The sequence below is a fragment of the Agelaius phoeniceus genome, chromosome 5, assembly GCF_051311805.1.
Source record: "Agelaius phoeniceus isolate bAgePho1 chromosome 5, bAgePho1.hap1, whole genome shotgun sequence".
Classification (NCBI taxonomy): Eukaryota; Metazoa; Chordata; class Aves; order Passeriformes; family Icteridae; genus Agelaius; species Agelaius phoeniceus.
The window spans coordinates 30,702,368-30,725,738 of NC_135269.1; the positions used below are offsets into that span (position 1 = coordinate 30,702,368).

General features: G+C 36.8%; 1 long non-coding RNA gene across 1 annotated transcript; it reads right to left on the reverse strand.

Moving 5' to 3' along the window:
* Positions 1-14,781: 14,781 nt before the first annotated feature.
* Positions 14,782-22,820, reverse strand: LOC143694133 (uncharacterized). Its single transcript, XR_013182371.1, has 3 exons — positions 22,473-22,820; positions 19,227-19,319; positions 14,782-18,211 (listed from the first exon to the last, which is right to left on the reverse strand). It is a non-coding gene; the product is annotated as an uncharacterized LOC143694133 (long non-coding RNA).
* Between the last annotated feature and the right edge of the window lie 551 nt (positions 22,821-23,371).

The window sequence follows — 23,371 nt, forward strand, 5'->3', positions numbered from 1 at the left end:
TGGAGGAGAAGGCCCCTGAGGAGTGGATGGAGACAGTACGGAACAGCAGGTCCTGCCTCAGTGCAGGAGATTTCCGTAGTGGTGTTGTCCTTCAATCAGGCCCTGATCAGGCATCTTTGGTCCCTGTCTCTCCTGCCCTTACTGTTTCACTGCCCTGAGCCAAGGCAACTACCTATAGAGCCATTTTCTGCCCTGCCTCCTTCCCTTCCCCTTGACTCCTGTCGTCTCCTAGCAAAGCAGAAAACAAGCCCTCTGGTGTAACTGAAACCTCCAAGGATACAGTGTCAGGGAAGGCGTAATTTGAGCAGCAGTGGGCCGTGGATGGCATGTCACTAGGGAGTAGAGTGGGTGAAGCAGGAAAGCATTAGAGGATTCCGGAAGGTATGAAGACACCGCAGATCCTTCAGGAGAAGGGAGTTAAATAGATGATACCAAGATATATTATTAGCATTACCACTGGATTTTCTACAGTTCAGAAAGACTTTCCATGTTATCACACCCCCATTCCACTGTGTGCATCCCTGGATGCTCAGCTTGTTCGCAGCCTTCATCAGGGAAGGAGGAGGCAATGCCTGACACACAAGTGCTGCTCTGGATGCCACATCCCCTAGCAAAGGGTGCAGAGGGCTGTGTGTATATACTCCAAAGACACTGGTTCTCATGGTCTAGATAGAAAGGTGGACCTAGGTGGAAAGGTTATCTGAACACAAAGGTTGTTATCTGAACAAAGATTGCACAATGCACAGCAAAGAGCTAGGTTAACAAAGAAATTTCCCAGCTCCACCCCTTCCTTTTTTAGCAGTGGTTAGCTTTCCCACAGGAAATCACTAAAATTCAATGTTTCTTGTAGTAGAAAATATTTTGTCTTAGAAGGGACAAGATACTCAATGGACTTTGGCCCAGTGTCTCAAATGTTCTAGTCCACAAAAGACAGGTTTCTTAATTTGACCAAAGCATATTTCCAGTGAGTTTCACAGGATGTTCTAAACAGTCTGTGATATTTTTGGTTCGTTGATTGTTTTGGAATTGTTTCACAGAATGCACTGTGGCACATGTCCTTGTCATGGCAGAAGATCTAGTCATAACCACTCATCAAGCAGTTATTTCTGGGCTTCCTAAAATAAAATCAATCTTCTTTATCAAAGTTTTTCAACTTTTTTCTTCTCAAAAACAAGTGTCATGGTTACAGCTAGGATAGAGTTAATTTCTTCTCAGTAGTTGTTACATTACTGTGCTTTGTATTCAGAATGAGAATGATGTTGCTAACACACTGATTTTACTTTTTTTTTTTGCTAAGACTTGTTTATCCTAAGCTAAGGACTTTTCTTCTTTTCTCATGCTCTGCTAATGAAGAGGTACACAAAAGAAACTGGGAGGGAGTGTAGCTGGGCAAAAGGATATTCCACACCACAGAACACCATAAACTGGGAGGAAATAGCTGGAAGCAGAGACTATCTGGGTTCAGGAATGGGGGCCTGGCATTGGTCAGCGATTGCATTGTGCATCACTTGTTTGTTTCCCTTTTATTGTAATTATTGTTTTTTATCATTTTTTTCTTGATTTTCAATTATTAACCTGTTCTTATCTAAACTCACAAATTTTACTTTGATCCTTCTCTCTACCCCACTGGGGTCAGGGGGATGAGAGGGGAGGGTTGAGTGAGCGTCTGTACAATGCTTAATTTCCATCTGTCCTTAAACCACAACAACAAGACAATAAGAAACCTCTGCAAGTTATTTTTTTTAATTCAGCTTTGTCTTCTAAAATAATTGTTCCTCATGAAATATGTGCTTATCAGTCAAGATGTATAATAGCAAAAAAAAAAAAATCCTCCTTATCTCCTCTGCCTTATTTTCATCACATTTAGGCTCTCTGCGTATATTTTTACTTTTCCTTCTTCAGTTATCTCAGAATCTACCTTCTCTTTTTATACTTGCCATTACAATTCCATTCCACTCTCCTATGCTCTTTTTCATCTCTTTTTTCCTTTATTCCATATGCAGTTCAAATGCCTCATCCTCAGCTCATAAGTGAATTCATGGTGCTATCCTTATCTAAATCTCTGCTTCCAGTTAACACAGTACATTTTTGTAGTTATTTTTTGCAACTTTGTGCCTTCATTCACTGTTAAGCACTTTCCTCCATTCTCCTCTTGGTATCTAAAACATCTTTTTACTTTTTAAGTAACGATATCTTCTGCCTGCATCTAGTGCAAACTGTGAGATTCCCCAGCATGCATAAACTTATATTTTATTTTGAATTCCTATATCTTCATTTGTGTAGTCATTTAAATCTTAACAAACTGAGTGGAAGCAGAGAGTACCTTCATCCCTTATTTCTTCACCTTGCTGCCAGAAGATGGAGGAGGCACTGCACTCTGCAAGAGCTGAGGGGTACAGATGGGGTGAGAACAGTGCTCTACTAAAAGGCAAATATACTTCACAGCAGAGTGAGGCAGGGTTAGAGTAAGAAGTCTGACTGACAAAAAAGTGGTTTGCCTTCTAGAGACATGACACTGAGATGAAGTTTTGTTCAGGAAACATGTATTAGTATAATTACATTCCCTTTCTGGTCAGACAAATTGAGGGTTTTTTGCTCTCCCTTTTCTCAAGTTAAAAACTGTGACCACTGTCGACTTCCTCAGCTTTACTGAAATGTTCTAAAAACATCTGCAGGAGAAAAATACAGCTTTAGATCAAATTGCTTTAAATACTACTTGCTAGTTAGTGGCACTTCAGGGGCTAAGCCAAGTAATAAAGAAAATAACTTGATGTGAATTTCCTGTTTCCTAAGAATGTGGCTACTGAGCACAGACCTAGAACAACTCCATATGTGCTATTTTCAGTAATGTTTTCTGCTACTGGATTAACTCTTCTTTTATTATTTCTGAAAGAATTATTTCATAGCTGATACATAGATCCATTGACCTACAGAAGAATATACAGGTCTTTGGCAAGATCTCATTTGGATAACTCCTGACCATAATTTTAACCCTCAGTAACTTCTGGTTGCATTTCTGAAATGGACAGGGTTTTTTCAGACCAATCCCCACATTTCAAACCTTCACAATGACCTATCTACTCTCTTACAGTTAGTCAGGCATCTTCTTTTCATGCAAGGTTGAACTGAATCCCCACAGCAATTCTGTTTTTCCCTTATTCTTCCATTGGGGATGACCTTTAACTCTTTTCCATAAGTTAATCAGTTATGTTAAGGGAAAAAAAAAACAAAACATGTGCCTAAGAATTTTGAACCATTTTGGTGACGTGCTTGTGGTAACATCTCAGGTATGTACAAGTTATTGAAGGCTCATCCAAGAACAATACCAACAACTCACTAATGCACTGTTCTGTGACTTACTATTATATCAGGTTTTTCGTAAACAGGAAAAATATTATATAATATGTATGTATAAATACACAGAGAATCCCCTTCACCTCTGGGGAATTGTAACATATTTCATACCTGTTCTGAAATACTTCAGAAACCTGATGATAACATAACTCTGAGACTTTTACCCTTAAGCTACAACATCTAAGGCTGCTTTAAAAAAGATAAATGAATTCCTTGTCTGACTAGAGGATTTAGGATAGGCTTATGGAATTGACATCTACTTGACAATGCATCATCTGTAAAACTCATTCTTTTGTGAAGCTGATGCATTGAAATATGTTAACCTAGCTTAAAATGTGTAAAAATAGGAGACTAAGTACAAATGACTGTATGAATTCTTGAGTTGTATTTTGAAGCTGAGGTACTAAACAATAGGTCCAGTATCCCAGAAGTCTTTAATATATTCTTTAGAGAATATATATCTTTACCCTGACAGTGAACCATGGTTTATGTCATGTATTTTGGAAATTAATATTCTAGTTTGATTTAAACTCACACAAGAGTACCCATGAGACTTAAAAAAGAATGTGTTGCTGTACTTAAAAGCATTTGCTGGTTGTTGGATCATAGAATTATAGAATCGCAGTATAGTTTGAGTGGGAAAAGATTTTTTAAGATCATTAGCCCAATCCCCCTGCAATGAGCTGTGACATCTCCAATGAGGCCAGGTGGCTCAAAATGTTTCCAGGGATGGGACATCTACCACCTGTCTGGTTAACTTACTCCAGTGATTCATGATCCTCATTGTAAAAATTTTCTTCCTTACATCAAATTTGAATTGTCCCTCTTTGAGTTCAAAGCCATTACCCCTTGTCCTGTTGCTAAAAAAGTCTGTCCCCATCTTTCTGTCCAGCCCTCTTAAGCATTGAAACACTGCAAAATGTCTCCCCCAGAGCCTTCTCTACTGCAGGATGTGCAACCCTTACTCTCTCAGCCTTTCTTCATAGAAGTATTCCATCCCTCTGATCAGTTTTGTGGCTCTTCTCTGGCTCTGCTTCAACAGGACTTTCCTGCACTCAGAGCTGAATTCAGCACTCCAAGTGGGGCCTCACAAGAGCAGAGCAGAGAAGGCTGGTGAAGTAGAGTGGAAGATCGATTGCTTTTTATTTTTATATTCTTTCATTTGTGCTTTTAGAATGGAGCTTGTTAGCTATCATATATCAGCTATCATGGATATTTTTTCTTGTTTTCAATTGTGCTCTGACTGGAAAGTCTGTATGTTTTTGTTTCAATTTTCAAGCTTGCATATAGCCATTCTTAACTTGTCAGCTACTTCTGAGTTCTCATCTTCACTAAATTATATGCAAGTTATGTTAAGTGCCACAAACACAATTTTTTGCAAGATCGAGTATGGATGGATCTGCATAATAGTTGTATGTCTTTATAAGTTTATTTCGCTCTTCTGTGGAGATAAATCAACCTATGTAATGTATCCTTAAGATGCATGCTATACTTCATATATGCAGCATATAAGTGATATCCAATTCTCATGTATTGCCATATATTTGCTCATATAAACCTGACTAATAGATTGAGTGCTAATCCACACTTGAACAAGGCAACAAATTTGAAACTGATGCCTACATTCACAAGATAATAGGTGGAATTTAATTTAAGAAGTAGGATGTACAGGAAAAAAAAAGATATTGCATACATAACAAATGCACAGAATCTTAAAAATCTCAACATGGCAAACAGAAGAGTATTTTGAAGAGTATTCTCCCTACTTATATGCAAGAAAAAAATTGTGGTTTTTTTCTTCCACAATTTAAAAAAAAATATTTTATGATGAATTTATAGACCTTAATAAGAAGAGAAGTAGTAAATCTTGTTACACAGGGAATTCTCACTAGCATGTGAGGTAGGTTATCCTGCATGTTGCAAAACCCTTTGCGTATTTCTGATCTCCTGCTTTCTCAGATCTGTCCTGACAAATTATTTACATGGTGATTTTATGATATTAAGATAGCTCTGCTAAAAGTAATGGGATTCATATTTTGTTTTTACAGTGTTTTGATACAAAAGTGTGAAGCCAAGGAAAAGAGTTTTTAAGACACTAAACCATGGCAGTCTCCTGTATTTCCTTTTTAAGAAGAGAAATATTGCTCTCAGGTTTGATACATAAAGAAGATTCAAATATGTTTACTCGCCACATAGAATAAGTTTCATGAAACCTGAGTGTTGCTTTTTCTTAGTGTGATAATTCTAGTGTCAGTCTTAAGGTTTAACTTATCTATCATTAAAGCATATTTCTGGCATTTTGAAATGAATAGTTGAGCAGGAAGTATCAAAGATTAGGAGAAAATATCTAATAGTGCTTTGCATCAAATTATTTACATATACTCTTTTTCATCCCATCTAATTTTACACATCTAATTACTCTGCCTAAGATAGTGGCATATCCATTATGAAGTGAATGGAGAGGGAATATCAGCTCATATAAAACTGAATGTGTATCTTCTTAGAGTAGACAAGGACTTACAGAACTATTAAGTTTTAGGTACAGGTGCCTCATTTGGGTAGATGATTCCTGAGGTCAGACCTCTTTTTTTTTGTTTTGGAAGGTCTAACCAGAAATGGAAACATATTTTTAATCAGTCCAGACGGACACAGCTACTAGTAGTGTGTTTAATGTATTTACCTTTTTTTGTAAACATAATCTCTGACCCAGATTAATTACAATTCATATCTCCAGTCTTAGAGTGCAGACTAATTTATGTCATTCCATGTTACACCTTCACATTAACACTGTCAAACCCCTGGCAAGAATAAAAGAGTCTAGGAGAGACAGGAATCCCACATCTTGGTACACGTGAAAATTCTTTGTGGAAGGATTAATGCTGACCACTGGCACAGTCCTAAACAAAAACTCCCAGGTTTTGCAAGACAAGACCCATGGTAAGACATACAAGCAGGCATTTTTCCAAGACACTTATCTGTTTCATGGTGAAGGGCAATACTTGCTAAATTAGTGTTAAGATTGACTGATTTTGAGTTTCTGCTTCATTTTAACAAGATGTTAACTAGTGCATTTTCAAAACTGCAGTGAAATCAGCTACAAGGAATGAGGGGAGGGGACTTCAGAAGAAAATACTTCTCCAGCAGAAATGGAAATGGCATGGCAATGTGCGTTTCGTGAAATGTGGAGTAAATAATTGTCTATTAATGCAGAAGAAAAAAAAACTAAATTCCAGCTCTTCTCAAATGCAATCCTTCCTCCCTCTGCATGGCATTTGAGATAGACTTGGAAGACTTGAGTGGTGCCAGGATGCCTGAGGAGCGATCAGCACTTGTAAATATTGAACAAAGGCACACCTCAAGGCTCTGAAGCAATGAATAGCTACTTGTATGCTTACTCAACTCACATGGACAGTCAAAGTACTCCCACGGATCAGTAGGTAAGCAGGCACACAGATCTCTGCAGGTCTGGGTTTAGCTAGGTTCAGCTAAATGTGGCTGCCTTTCCCCTCCTCCCCTTTTCCCTCCAACAGAATGCCATTCTTATTTGAACTTCACAATTCATTGTTAGTTAATTAACACCTTTTCACCTCTATTTCTTATGCAATTGTGTGAGTAACTGCTTTAAGAGGAAACAGAAAGATCTTGAAAATAACACATTGGTTGAAGTGGAAAAGGAAACAAAAATAAAGGCATTATGATATCTCTCTTCCATTCATTTACTCAAAAATTGTAGTGTTGTTTTCATGCCTTCAAAACATTCAGTTGTTCAGAGATAAATAGCATCTCATTTCACAAAGATGCATTGTTAGTTTTTTTGTTCATGACGACTAAGCTATACACCTCCTGACTGCTATATCATCCTGACTGCTTATTTATTAAGACATTCTTGTTAGTTTAGATGAGTTTCTTCTATTCAATAGCCTATCGAAGCAAAAATCTACCTCCATAGGCATGAAATACCTACAAAAATACTGTTTCCAGTGTATTTAAGAAAATGCCACAAATAAAAATGTGATTTTTTTTTTTTTTTTTATGTGGACAGTACCATGTGCACAAGTCTTAGAGAGGTCAAAGGATTTCTCTTCACAAGTATGGCGATACCATTGTAAAGGCTAAATAATGACCAAAGTCATGCCAAATTTGATGTCTGTGTGTTTTGCCTAGGTTTAAAATTTAGTAATCTATTTTAGGTGGTCATCTAGTTTTCTTCAACAGTAATTGCAGAGGAACAGATAGAAGATGTCTTCCAATCTGAGACACTTATGTATGGGTGGACTGAAGTTTTCATCCCTTTCCATTCATAGAGGGATAATTTAGGTTCAGTAGATCACCTGCAATACATATCAAAGATAAACTTTTTTCTTCTTTTACCAAAAGTAAAGTATCTTTTACTGACTTCAAGAGTTACAAGAATCTTGTAGTGAACAAGTGTACAAGCTAAATGTCCTTCTATTTCCACACAAATATAGACAAAATTATAGTAATGATATACTGTGACGGTGTTCGCAGGGGTCCCAGGATGAGGGAAGAGACGAGAATGTTGACTCCATGTTTCAGAAGGCTTGATTTATTATTTTATGATATATACTATATTAAAACTATACTAAAAGAATAGAAGAAAGGATTTCATCAGAATGCTAGCTAAGAATAGAAAAAGAATGATAACAAAGTCTTGTGACTGACTGAGACAGTCCGAGACAACTGGACTGTGATTGGCCATTAATTAGAAACAACCACATGAGACCAATCACAGATCCACCTGTTGCATTCCACAGCAGCAGATAATCATTGTTTACATTTTGTTCTTGAGGCCTCTCAGCTTCTCAGGTGAAAAAAATCCTAAGGAAAGGATTTTTCAGAAAATATCATGGCTACAATATACAGGCATGGTTTTCTTTCAGTCATGTTGAAAGATACTCTGAGCATTTTGCCTTCCTGGAATTTGCAAATTTCCAATGAATATTCTGTGGTATTTCTTCTTATAATTGGTGACAAACTTAGAAACCTATTAATATGGCAGTTACTGCTCAGCTGATGTACCTTGCTTACTTAGAGTAAAACCCCTCTTTATCATCTTGCTTTATAGTGAATGCATGGAGTCAATGCAATGCCTATGAACCACTGTTTCCACTCTACAGACCCAGGACTGTTGGGGAACACTGTTCATGAATATGTTAATTTAAAGACTCAGTCAATCTCTTACAAATTTATTTGCAAAATCAACATAGAGACCTGCATTAAACATGGAAAAATGCTGTGAATTTGAGCTGAGTTACTGTTGCTATGGTACCCTTCACTTACTCCATTCTCAGTACTGCAGAAGATTCAACAAAATATCCTTAAGCATACAAGCAGGCACTTTGACTTTGGAATTGTTCATAAGCTTTAAATCTGCTGAAAGAGCTTGTTGAGCAAGACCTGTTGTCTCATTTTACTTATCTTTTCAGTTTGTGAGAAGAACTTTATAATAAATGTTTTTGTACAAATGATTTGCAAACTATAGTTTTGAGTTTATGGGCTGGATATAGGCTGGATTTTGTTACCAACTATGCTGTTTTTACAGTGAATAGCTCTATGTGAACCTTGTGCTAGGACAACATGATGGCTCAGAATGCATTGTAGAAATTCAGAATGTCTATACTCTTATGAAATTATTATAGAAAATCACAGAAAAAATAGCCCAGGATTTTGATAGACAAAGTATCCAGTAACAGTTGCAGTCTGAAGTGCACCTGCATTTAAAAATTAATTATTTTTTTAAGATTTATTTTTGCTTCAAGTGTTTTTGTCTTTGTTAAAAGTATGATCACACAAACACTTGTGCAGGCTGTGACTGGTCTAAGGAATGGAAATGAGAAAGAAAGGGCAAAGGCAAAGAAACAGAACAGAAAGGCATCAAGGTTGCAGCTAATATTGCAGCTGGTAATTTTGTGAAATCACAGACTAAGGCTACATTGAACCTGGAATGTTAGAGTCCATTCCTTTCTTCAAAACACAATCATGTTTGTCTAGCTTCTTTTAAAAGAATTGAAATGGTAGATTCTAAGCAACCCAAGCAACCTGTTCCTGTGATGGTCTTTCTCTTCATGTAAATATAAATAAAAACTAATATCCATCACATGCTAGTACTGCTAATATTACTACTGCAAATAACAATCATCATTCCCTTTACTTTGACTGCAAGAGTCCTTATTTTTCAAATAAACATGAACATTGGAACAGGAAACAATGTTAATTTTTGATACACAATTAGTTTTCTATAAAATACAGTGATCCATTTCAACTGTATGAGTAAATGCAATGTTTACCCTACAAAATATATGTATAGTAATTAGTAAGTCTTCATTAAAAACCTCTATATTTTCTAGATATTTTTCTTTTGTTTGTTATAAAATTCAGAAATTAATCTAAAGCTCTATTAAAAGTCTTGTGGTGTGTGAAATAATGTCATGTAACTCAGGACTTGCCATTTGCATCTCACCTATCAAGCATATATATTCCTATTGCATTGGAGACTGATTCCTTCCAACTCTAGCCTGTGCTCCCTGTGATGATTCTGCAGTAGTAAGTGCTATTTCTTAATCTTCTCACTGGCATTAGCTATAGCTACTGGGCCATCAATATGAGCTGTGATCCTTCTTTTTCTGCTTCTTTATGTGAAGAGAAGCTGCATCTCTGGAAGAAATGTCCAACCAATAAATTGTGGCATCATGTGATAAGTTACAAAACCAGGTGAGAAACTATGCCATGAGTCATTGCTAAGGATGGTAGTTTGGCTTATGCCAAGAAAATATCTACCTTACATTGTTACTGTTGCATTTTTTCTACAAATTTATGTTTTAAAGGATCACTAAAATCTCTGACGTTCCCAGAAACAGGGCAGAATTAAATGTCAGTGTGTTTTACTAGTTGCAAATTGCTTTTGACAACTGGCTACCTGTTAACTTGTTTTGTTTTTCAGACAATTATCAACAGGACTGTCCTGTAGCTCAGACACTTGTGATCTTCAGGGATAGGTGATATTCTCCAGAATGAATGCAAAAGCAAGTATGGTTTTCTAAAAAAACACTTTAAATCTACTACTGTTGGTGCCAGCAGATTTGAAGAACTGGCCATGACAGAAGCCACTTGTATGTAAATAAGAATACGTGAAACATGGAAAATATTTAGTTTCCTGAACTCAGATCCAGATAGCTTACAAGAGAACATCTAAAATATGTAGTTAAAAAAGTAAGCTCAATTTTAAGGATATTTTCGACATTATCATCATGATCAGGTTGGGATATATAGGATGAAGAAAAGACTGTTTTGAGGAATACAGTCTATATGAATTTGCCAACTATTACTTTTGTGACACAACTAGGAAATTATTCAATAAATAGCAGTGTTTAAAAAGAATTGCTTTTGTTGCACATATATTTCATTCACAATTTTAAGTGAACTGCCATCCATTTTCTATATCCTAGTTGTAATTCTGTAAGTTCCTTTCTTTCTAATATCACTCAATATGCACTGTGCTTGAAGTAGGCTAAAAAGTCCCTTTTGCTATAGGTGGCAGCACTAGCTTATTATAAAGGTTGATGGGCTTCCCGGTCTTGAAAAGAGCAGTTATAAGGATACCTGGGCAGCATATAGATTCTATGCAAAAAAACTGTTTAAGTTTTAGAGATTCAAAATACAACCATGTATTGGGTTTCTTTTAGGGAAGAAGATAATTTCTTATTACCCTCATGAACATTTTCTAATGCCTTGTCAGGGATTAATAAATTGAAACCATATTTTTATTTTTTTTTAAACTCATTTAAAAATCCAGTGAAAATTAGAACACATTTGTAAACCTGTGGAATGTTTTGCTCTACTAATGAGAAACCCTCCTAAACTCAACTTCCAGAGCATCAGTTTCTAGAGTATTGAAAATCTGTCACACTGATACCAATGTTCTTCAAGGATTTGCTGTGTTTTCTTCTGGTGTTCAGTTGTATGCTATCTGCAGTTCTTCAAGACAATATCCTAAAAAAATTCTGCTGAAGAAATGCAATCTCTGTTCCCTTTTATTTTTTCTCTTCATATTTTTCTACAACACAGCCTTTCTTCTCAGTGTCCTCACCCAGTCACTTATGAATGGCTCTTCTGTATTTTACCCACATTCTTACATTCCTCCTTAGGCATTTTAGGTAAGAAGTACTATGTGAACTTTAACTTTTAATAAATACAGGACAACCTGGAATACATACTGTTTAACACTAATGGTTACTGTTTTATGAACATCAATGGAAAATAATTCTTCCTATATTTTTGGTCATATTTTACAAGACTAGAGAGCTAAGAGCATGAGCATCAAAGGCAACCAGAAAACTTGTGAGTAGCAATCCTTTCCTGGCCCTCTGCTTGATAAGGAAGGTAAAAAAAATACTGAGTTGCCAGACATTGGCCTCTGTCATAAAATATTATTTATAGGCCTGCTAATTTTATTACTTTTTTGCATCAAAGTATGGTTTTCTGAAAAAAAAATATATCAATAAATTAGTGCTCTCTGCTATTCTTTTATATTTACCTGTGCCTGAAATCAAAGCCATGCAAATCAACATGCAATGCAGTATGCCAAAGTCATAGTAAGATGTCAAAAAATTTCCTATTAAAAAGTGTAAGAGATGATTCTACTGCTAAAAGCAAAACTCTTAAAGTTAAAGTCCAGTTTTTAGATTTCTCTGTTCTTCTGTAGTATTTCAAAATGCTGACTGCCAATTCTAATTAACCTCAACTAAAATCACACTTAAGGTCTGTTTTTCCTTAAAAAAAAACACTGTTTCCAGGTGGGTCCTTATAATTTTGTTTATTTCTTACATTGTTTTTATGACTGACATAGCTCAGTTAGTCCTATGTGACGGCTAAATATGACAATAAAATTCAACCAAAGCAGCAGGTGGAAGTTAACTGTTCCCTTTTTTCCCCTGGAATCTTTCAATGTATTGTTTCAGACACTAATGATTAAGAAAAAAAATTAACAAAAAAACAGAATCTTTAGAAATTAATTTGGAAATTCACTCAAAGATCTATAACTTTTTATGCAAAGTAGTGGCCAATCTTGATTTTAAAGAGCTTTTTTTTCTTCTGTTTATGTGTGCTGAATAAAATTTTTTGCTGTTAAAATCTGAGATAAGCATACCAAATATCTCATATTTTTTACTAAACTACTATTCAGATCTAGAGTGCTGTAAAGATCAGAATCCTATGGAGAACCCCTCAAAGTGATTTTTAAAAGAGGTACTGCTTTATTTTGACAGCCTATGCCAAAACACCACATAAGCAACTGCCTTCTCTTGCCCACCTTTCCTTTTTCTCTTGTAGCAGCTCATCATAGGCTGGACTTCACCCATATTCTGATCACAACATAGGTCCATAGCCCCTCATAGACATTCCTAGGTGGCTCAGATAAAGGAGTGCTTGCCACCCTTAGGGAACTGTGCATCCCAGTTCTCCTTCATAGCAACTACTCAGCCTGGAAAATTACTCTGTGCAACTTCTCTTGCTTACATGACAAAGAAAGAGGAATACATTTTATCTCTCTTGCAAGCTGAGAGCCATCTGAGACCCCTTGGGTGCCCTGTGTTGTTGCAGTGTGATGCCATTTCTGTTTCACCTATCCCAACCCCCCAGGTGTGTGTGCCAACCTCTCCTTTCCCCTCCTCCTGTCCCGAGGCTTTAAAGGAGCCGGGACCATGCGGTCTGCATTTTCCTGGGAGCTGTTACAAGATTCAGAGGTCTGTCATCCTGGAATAAAACTCTGGATTAAGAGTCTACAGCAGAATCCTCTCCTGTTTCTCTTCACCATCGCCTGAACCTTTTCCACCAGAGGTAAACTGAGTTCCTACCATGGCTGGATTTGTTCTGAGTGCCCAGCTGCAGCACCCAGCCAGCCAAAGGCATCTCTGAGGTGAAACACCACAGCTGCCGCCTTTGGTCCAGCAGCAAGGGTCAGACGAGGCCAGGCACGTTCCACACAGAAATATTGGGATTAATATTCTATACTGTGCAATGTCACATTCTCCATTTTCCAAAATATCAGTTCTTATCCCACTAAATTTCTGAAATTTTGATGAGAATCCCAATGTACAGTAGGGATATTAGTAAAATTCATATTTTCTTCTCTGGAGCCAGGATATTAAAAAAAAAACAAAACAAAACAAAACAAAACCCAAAATCCATAACCCCAAAACATATCTATAAAATCAATGGTTTGTTCACTAGGGAGAAATCAACTTTTCTCAACTGATGATCAGTGGGTAATTTATTCATGAAAAGACTTGGGCTTCAATGTAACTGCACTGAATCAAGAGTCAAGATCAGTAGTAAATTCAAGTATGATAGCAGCCTGAATTAGAATGCTTCTCTCTTTATCCCTTCCAAACTATTTTTTCTCATGTTTGTTAACTTTCCTTATGGTATATTAAATATTTGTCATTGTGATTGGCTTCAGCGCATGTTCCATTAATCATCGCCAACAAGCACCAATCTTGACCACTGCAGAAGGTTTTTTTTGCTCACTCCTGCAATGCATAGAGAGAAAGGGAGGTTTTGTATTTTTCTAATGCAATGTGTGATAATTTATACTTGAATTAACCTTTCGGCATAACATTGACATTTATCTTGCTGACCTTGATCTGTTTTCTATGTGTCTTCAAAGGTTTAACTACTTTCCCAGGATGCTCCACCTGGGGCTGTGGTGCAGGATAGCATGTTTATTTCATGTGGATAAATCAGAATCAGATGGGTGAACTGCTGAGATTCATTCATGCATTTTTCAGCAGGTCTGCAAAGGCTACACAGTCAATGTAAAGGAAAAGGAGTTAGTGAAGATTGGGCAATTATACAATTTGATCAGCTGTTTGGAATGATCAAACTCATTTGAAAAACTGATATGAAAGGAAAGAGGTTTCATGAGCTATTTCAGAGAGACTAGAAGGCCACTGATAACAAGAAAGGCAAATAATGGGAAGGCAAGACAAAACTAAGGAGACTGATCCCATACATCTTGGAAGACCTCTTGACAAAGCCTCATACAATTCTGATAGTGAGGATTATAAAAAAGGGGAAGGTGTATAGTTTTTGTCCTCTGTCTCTTTGTTCTGGCTATAATTGTAAAAACAGTAGTAGAATCGTTGAGACCCTTGGCTTTTGTGGGCTTCAATTACTCTGTATCCTTGGAGAGTTTATTGTAAATCATAGTAATTACATGCCTGGACTTCTGGAAAATGAGTGCCCTCAGGATATATGTCTGGAAGAGAGGCATTAGTCCTAGGACCTTGGCAGTCAGGTTAGACATTCCTAGTCCTCAAGACTGATGTTAAACAGAGCTCCTTCGAGACATCATATTTAAAAGTCCAAAGACAGACTCAGTAATTGGACTTTATTGAGGCTCAAAAATTCACATATCCAGTGGGAGAGGGGGCCAAACAACAGCCTCCTGAATGATCAACAGAGGTTGATCAATGAGGGATGGACAAAAAATGCAGCTGGATATCTTAAAAAAAAACCAAAACCAAAAAACCACAACAAAATAAACATTATTTTAGAATGAAAAGCAGAGGCAAAGCCCAAGAAAAAATAACAAAGCCCTTAAGTTTTGGGCAGACACCAAAGACCCTTGTTTCATTTTTGGGTTGTCTTCATTTTCTTTACAGTAAAATCAGCCTGTTGTTACTCCGTTTCAGCCACAGATATTTTAGAAGTAATTGCATCACATAAATCTCTTCCTGGCATCTGTTTTTGCTGCCCTCTTTCTCTGTCCTCAGAACCATAGAAAACACTTTGATCAATTAAAATGTAAAATAAATAAACAAAAACCCCATATTTGTATTTCTGGTCATCAGTTAGTAAAAACTTATATTTTCATTATCCAATAGTATCTTTTATGACACTACACTTTTTCCTACTATGTAGCTGTCATTTATGAGTGTCAATTTTGGTGACAATATAAAGTGATGGAGAGCAGTCAAGCTGAGAGATCACTGATAAGTGTAAAGGATAAAAAAGAGTGTTTACAATAAGGCACTGGTTTCGTGACCTTTGCAACTGGTTACATTTCTCCTTTGTGCCAGTCTGGCTGTCTCTCAGTTTGTGGTAATGTGCCGGGACTGCAAGGCCTGGGTAGGAGCAATCAGGTCTAGTCATGGCCTCAGGGCTTGGAAGGTAAACCACATCAGAATATAGATTAAGCTAAAATTGAAATTGACCACAGAAAGAAAAAAATATAGTCAAAAAAAAGCAGTACTTTTAAAGTACTGATTATGTTCTCATATCTTTGTCTTTCTGTTTATACGACTTTAAAATTTGTCTTCTGAATAACTGCTGCTGCAACAGATTATACTTATACATTCAGCAAGCAAATACATAGTTGAAACAGATTTCTGAGCACTTAAGAGTCTCCAAGGAACAGGCTTTTGTGTCCTGAATAAAATAAATACAGTAAGCAAAGTTATCATGAAGACATGCTAAATTTCACAAGCTCAATAGTCTATGAAGTACCTAATTTTCTGATTTTTTTTATGCTTAAAAAAGGTAAACAAAAAATAACTTTGTCAAGCAGATTTTCCTGCATGTCTTACAAGAAGACTTTTTCCTGTTTTTTTTTTCCTGAATTAATAAGCTCATCAAATTCAGTGACACAGCCATTTCCTTTGTATGTTTGCTTGTGACTCTTTCCTAAAAGAAAGCTCTGCAAGGTACATAAATGAGAAATTTAAAAAACCCTCAAAACATGAACAAGTTTCCTAACTTCTGGAAAGGTTTGGGACTACTTTAAGTTTGTCACTTTTGCTGGCCCAGATGATAATTCCTTCAAACACTTTTAATGTGAAATAAAGAATCAGTGGACCAATTTCATTTAGCATGAGGAATTTTCAAGGTAAATAACAGAGTTATTTGCACAAGCTAAGCAAATATTAGAATGCATAAGAAGAAACAAACCCAAGGGATGCAAAGTTAATGTCACAAACCATTACAAATCTGGAGGGACTAATGAGGGAGAATCTACAAGATCTATTTAAAGCTAAAAATACTTTGAATGTACTTTTATTGGACCTTAATCTTTCAGAAACATTCAGGAAAGTATCATCAAGCTATTGCAGAGAAGAGCAAAAAGTTACAAATGTCATTGGAGTGATTGAAAAAAAATTGCTAGTTCCAACTCTTAGTTATTAAGAGAGCACCTGTGACCCAGACCACCAAAATCTCCATTTTCACTAAGCCACTAAAAGCTGCACTTCAGAGTTGTGTTCATCTTGAAAGAGTAGGTGACCACGGCAGATACATAAATAAGAAAGACACTGTGAGTATTTAGAGCTTTTATGCCATCATTGTTATTGTCCTTCTGGAATAATTATATGTTACATTCCCCTTGACATTTGCAGTCTGGGTTTTGGATAAGCTCTAAAAGGGCTCTTAACCACAGAACCCTTTTGTGACTTGACCATGCCTATTTTGAGACTTTGGAGGTGGTTTTCAGCATCCCCTTCAAAAGGATGATTTGAGGGACCAAAGGCTGCACTTTAGAGAGCACAGTATTTTATGCTGGAGGTGTAAATTCAGGGTTTTGCAAATTCTGCATGGGTATTTGTATCCACATGAGACAAAAAACAGAACAATGCACAGCAAACACACTCAGTGCAGGCTCTGCATTGGGATAGAGCTCATGGACACAGTAGCCATCCTATTGCTTGCTCTCAACACTGAAACATTTTTTATTTGAGCTGAAAAAATGGATTTGATTCCTTACTCTAGAAGCTCAAGGGGAGAGAGCTTAGGGCTGAGACTGCAGTCAAAGGTATTGGGCTGAGACCTAAAAAAATTAATGTTGCAGCCCTCACAGAATTTATTCTCAGACAGGGGTCTCAGAGCAAGGTTAGATTACCCAGAGGGAAGGTGTCAACACAACCCACCCTGGAGGAGAAGTTTTGCTTTTGTCATATTCTCACAGAGTTTGGATTGAATTGTATTAGAACAGAGTAGAATGAGCATGTACTTCTCTACTTTCCTGGATTCAACTTCCTTTGTAGGAGAACTCAGATTCTGGTCTTATAGGCATCCTCTGTGTTTTGATGAATGAATTTACGCACTTTCTTTATCTTGACCTATGGTCAATAAAGGAAAAGAGATCTTAAGCTGATTTTAGTGGTGGACTTAATTTTAATGTGCAAAGGTGGAGGTTATGGCTGTACAAACTATGCATGGCAAATAGTTGATATTTGGGGTCCTGGAAAACCAAGCTGTTACCACAACTGAGGGAGCAGTTGGTATATGTACCCTGGCAGCAGCTCTGGGAGAAGTGAGAGAAGCCCCTTCCAAGAGCAAAGTCATTACCTTCACTTCATCCCCAAATCTGCAGACTCCAATTGCTGATATGTTTCCTGGGTACAGAGAGCTTGCCATTCCTCAGATGGCATCCCCTACCCTTTTGTGAAGCCTCAGACTACCTCTGAAATACTTTTTTTTTTTTTAATTTTTTTGCTATTTAAATGATTGACCTAGAACATCAACTTGACTCATTTTGAGTAGAACTGAAATAAACTATTCCAGAGCTTCTACGTGGATCCTCAGCTTGAGGGATATTCTATGTGCTGTTCTTTCCAGGGTCAGAGAATCAAATGGTAATTTAGGTTGAGAAGGACCTGCAGAAGTCATCTAGTTGGATTTCCAGCTCGAAATAGCATTGGCATTCAAGTTAGGTCTAGTTGCTATAGGCCTTCTCCAACAAAATGTTGATTCTCTCCAAGATGGAATCTAAGCCAGGTGGAAGGAAAGTGGTTTTTTTTTCTGCCTTGGGTTTAGAGCCTCAGTCTGTATGCTAACTTGCAAATACCTGAAAGGAAACAAGAAAAAAAATCCATTTCAGTCAATTGCTTTCTACCCCTGTTTTAGGTTGAGACAGCCTTGAAGAGCAAAGAATGAAAATGTGAGGTGGGAAAGCTAATCTTAGGATCCCCATCAGCATTTTCCTTTAGTTTAGCCTCCATTGTGAAAGGTGGGATTTCAGCCACAGCTGGCATTTCCCAGTGCTTTACTTTCAGAAGCTTCCCTCTCAGTGTATGAGATTTGTGGACCACCATTTCCCAGAATCAACCTCTCCTGAATGTTAAGGGTCCTGGGTACTTAATTCAGGGATCAGGAGTCTGCTCAGTGGCATTGCCATGCCAGTCTGCAGAGATGCTGATATCTAACCCTTGGCTATGACAGATTATCATCTTCAGTTCTTAGCTATCTCTTTGAAATTATATCCAAGTTTCAACAGGACTTCAAACAGTATTACATTGCTACCATTGTTTTATTATTTCAGAGATGTCAACAAGAACTTTAAATGCTATGAGGATATATTTTACTGCCTATTAGTGGATAGTTTGCATGTCTACCAAAGCTCAAGCAAACTAGCAGGCATTAGAATGATTATTTTATGCTAATCTATTCCTTTAACTTTAAAGTAATTAGCTGACTTGAGCAGCAAAACAACTCTTTCCTACAAGAGCCAGTAAATGGGCTGTCGGTAAGTGCAAAAGCTGATTACTTTGATATAAAGAGGGACATTATTTTTTGCACCTCTGGAAAACTGCCTAACTCAAAAGCCTCATAATCTGATTTTCAGAAATCCTATTTAACACATTATTATTTTCTCTTTAACAGGCAGTGCATAAAGAGATATCACTCTTCTCTGATGTTACCCCTTCATTTTCATATTAGAATCCACCATCCCTACTTATGGTAATTTGTGTCATAGTCACCAAAATGTTGTATTAAATCTAATCTTTTTACATTAATTTTCTTTTAACAATTAAAATAAAATGGCATGCAGTTTACATTTGTACAATTATACTGACTCATACCTGTGTCAGATTTTAAAGTCCTTGATGCATGGAAAAACTGATTCTTCCAACAACTCATACCTCAATAAGATTTCAGTAAGTTTAATCTTTGACCTGAAGGGATGCATGCCAAAAAATAAAAGAGAGAAGGAAACTGATTAACAGTTCATTTTGGCAAATGAACTAGAGAAGTGTGTTGTAACCAAGACATGAAGGACAGACAAGGTGGAAAAAACCACACATTAAAAATAGAGATTGATGTGAAATTCAAAGGAGCAACTTTTTCCAACTGAAGAAATTTTATTTGATTAGAAATCCATCTTGAAAACTAGATTACTCCAATGTATTCAATACATTTGTATACTCTGATATACCCAGTGGATAACCCCCACAACCTCTTTACCCAGCTGTAGTTTTAATGTAATAAGCAAATGCATTTCCCCAACTTAAATTTGGTACTAATATACAGTCTAAAAAAAATTAATTCTATCAAGTCCCCCATTACATTCACTATCAAAGTCCTTTGCTAAAAGTGTTCTGTATAGAACTCACAGTGTCTAATGGACATCATCCTGTCTGGTTTGCCATTGTCAGAGGTTTCATGTAATCCCACACATAAATGTGGCAAGCATCACCTTGAGAAGAGTAGATACTCTGGAGCAGGGAGGCTTGTCTGAAGGTTATTTTGTAATCTTCAGCTTCTTTCCAAATCTGCTTTTGGTATTTGTAATGCCAATATTGTTCTTGGGGCACACTCATTTTCTCTCCTGTGTGTTTAACTTGCTGCAGGATTTTTGTCAAAGTAAGCAAGCATTGCCTTTCCAGGCAGGTAGCTGTGAATCTCTTCCTTTTGCCTGGCTAATTAAGCAGCCACTCACGAGGAACTTTGTCTACACTACCAGGGCCTGACTGACAGCAGGCTATACCAGCTTGGGCACTCTGTTAGACACCATCCACTGCAGAGGGAGAGACAGACAGACACACAGAGGGATAGACTCTACCTGCCAAGCTTGGAGAGTGAGCAGAAGACCTCTGGTTTTTACCTCTACTCACATGACCAAAGGTACATCTTGTACACCTTCCTGCACATTCCATCCAAATTTTTATCCTTATTTCAGAATAAATTTTCAAATTGATACCTGCTTTATTTTTACACCCACTTGTGAAAAAAATGTGAGCCTGTGCCCACAAAAAAGAAAGCAATTTCTCCTCAAAGAAAAGAACCAAACATACACAGTGATGTTCTGAAACAAGTTCTGGGTTTGCACACAAAAATTGAGTCTTAAAAGTAAGAATTTATAGTTGATAATGTTTGTTAGTGTTCCCAGCTTCCTTGTGTTGTTAAAATAATTTCATGACCCTGTAGAACCTTTTGTTCCACAGACTGAAAATTTGGTGAGAATATTACATGTACCAGAAAGGTACATATAGTACATAATATTCTTCTTCTACATGTAATATTCTTCTAAGAGCTGAAAATCAGAATTATCTGAGAACATAATCATTAAAGAGTGGAATTCTAAAGAGGTTCCTGAGAAAACAAAAATAAAATAAAATACTTGCATAGAGGTTCTCCTCTAGGTGTTATGACTTCTGAGATATGCTGACTAATAGTGTGGCTGGCACAGAGGACTTAAACTTTCCTTCAGTCACAATGTCTTTTTATTGCTCTTCTGTCACTCCCTAGCCAGGCAGTTTCTGTTCTATGAGTACTTACTGAGTATCTGTCATCAACCTTTATTGCGGCCTAAATATTGACTAAAAAGAGGAATACAACCGTTATTAAATTATAGTGCTCTTTTTAACTCCACATTTTAAACTTCAATATATTTCTTTGCTTGGTTGTTTTTTTAAATTATTTTTTAATCTTCTTCCCTTCTCATGCTAGGGGCAAAGGTAGAATTTTAATTATCACTAGTACAAAGTGGGCTGGGAAATGACTAATTTCATCATAGCAAATATTTCACAGTTTATCTTCCTTTTGTTGAATGGAAGAGTAGAAGATTAAACTCCTGTGTTGTGAAAGTAAGAAAATGTCCAAAGGGTGAAGAGTCTGAGCAAACATACGCTTACTGATTTGAACAAGTGGAATTCCCATGGCTGTACTCAGTAGAACCATGTCCTTTAATCAGCAGAGTAAAAGGATGGCTACTCCCTTTCACATCCTGCTTCCCATAGCAGCTCTTCACTTAAGGAGCCTCGGCATTCCTTGTTCACATCAATCGCCTGTTAGAAAGAACTCAATTCTCCACAAATTAAAATAATGCATGAAGACAACTTCAAGAGTTGATTGAGAAAAATAAGTGGAAAGCTTATCAAAGTAATATTTAAAATGAAAAAAACCCTACGTCTCCAGCTCTGAAACTTTAATCTTTCAGAAAGAAAGGTGGGTAATCTTTCTTAGTCTTGAAGAGGTATGAAGGTTTGATAGCAGCCAGGCCTGGAGCCAGGTTCTTCAGTGAGCTGATTTCAGAACAAAAAGCAAGCACTTCTCTTCCTCCCACTACTTTTTTGCTACCTACAGGTATTTAGTGCCGCCTCCATTTGCTGTCTATTGAGTGACATTAATCTAGGCATTCCAGTTCTTTAATATTAATATCTTTTTAATTGAATCTGCCCATATGCCAATTATTTATCAATTCTTTATATTTTCTTCTGAGCTTCTTTTAACTTTTAATTTTTTTCAGTTGCAGGGATTTTTTGTGGGAGGCTTAAAGTAATTATACTTCTATTCACCAGATATATTCCTAATTAACAAGAATTCCTTTTCTAAGGTCTGTGAATGACATGTTGCTGAGTACAACAGCTTTCACATTTAATAAGAAAAAGGAGGCACTAAAGTTTAACTTTTTTTAAGTGGTAATTTTTGTGTATTATGTTATCACAGCAGGATTTATTTTCATTTTCCATCCATCTCCTGTAACTATAACATCTGAACTTGCATATCACAAGGTAATAATTTTATTTCTGTGATTTAAGTTCAAATATATGCTATGGGCATATATTTGTACCATGGAAAACTTTATATTTATCAATATATCTATATAGATAGATAGATAGATAGATATGTAAATAAATGTACACTGCCAAATTTTATGCTCAAAATTTAAAAAAAAAAATGCAGTTTTACATACAGTGTTCTGAAGTTGTGTGGGTTTTTTTAGTTCTCAGGGTATTGTTTTACTTTGATGCTTAAATTGGATTTTAAAAGATGAAGTCAGTTACTTAGACTTAAAGTAATTAAAGAGGAAGGATTGTGAAACTCACCTGAAATATTTACCTTTTCTCCTATCTGAACTTGTCTGTCTTCAGCTCTCTGCTACTGAACTCTTTATTTCCTAGATTTTCTTTCTCTTCTGTACACATCTGCAAACTTTGAGATCAGTCTTCTCTAAGCAATTCCAGATGTCTCTACCTTCAGGTAATGCATTTCAATGCAATTGTCATTCTTGTCATTAAGATTTGAACACCCAATGGTTTTTCCACCACTTTTCTTGAATTTGGAATGCAGTGTAGAGCTGAACAGAGACTTCTGGATTACTCCAAAAGCAAAATAGCTTCTTCATGTTTCCATAGTAACTACCTATAAATTCGAGATTTAACTGAGTCCTCTTCCTCCTGCCTTGCATTAGGAGCTTATATTCAGATGTCTGTGAACTGTCCCAAAATGTTTTCTTGGTCAGAGTCTGGGAGGGTCCTTGTGTAGCCTATGCTTGGAAAAATTTATGTTGGCATAGGGAATATCAGTGCTAATGAGGGAATATCAGTGTGTGTGAATGAAATATACAAAACTGGGTGATGGGGCTTTTGCCCCAAACAGGTTACACTGTAGAGCAAGATAATCACAAAACAGAATAAAAAGTAACTAAGAAATTACCAAGTGATTTTGGAAACAAAAAAATCTACTCGAAAAGGAGCTATAAAGAAAAATGTGAGCTTGAAAAGGAGCTATAAAGGAAGGCTGGATTATTTTTTTTTAGCAATGGAGAGATCCCTTGCAGTGGCCACAGCATTGGCAAACCTTGGTGGTGCCAGAAGTGGCTCCACCACCATTTCAAGCTGTCTAGGCCAGGCAGGGCTTCCACCCTGCCAGACACCGGAGCATCATTCCAACCAATTGATCAACAGTGCAGGTGATAAAATGAGGGGCCCACACCCAGGGGGTG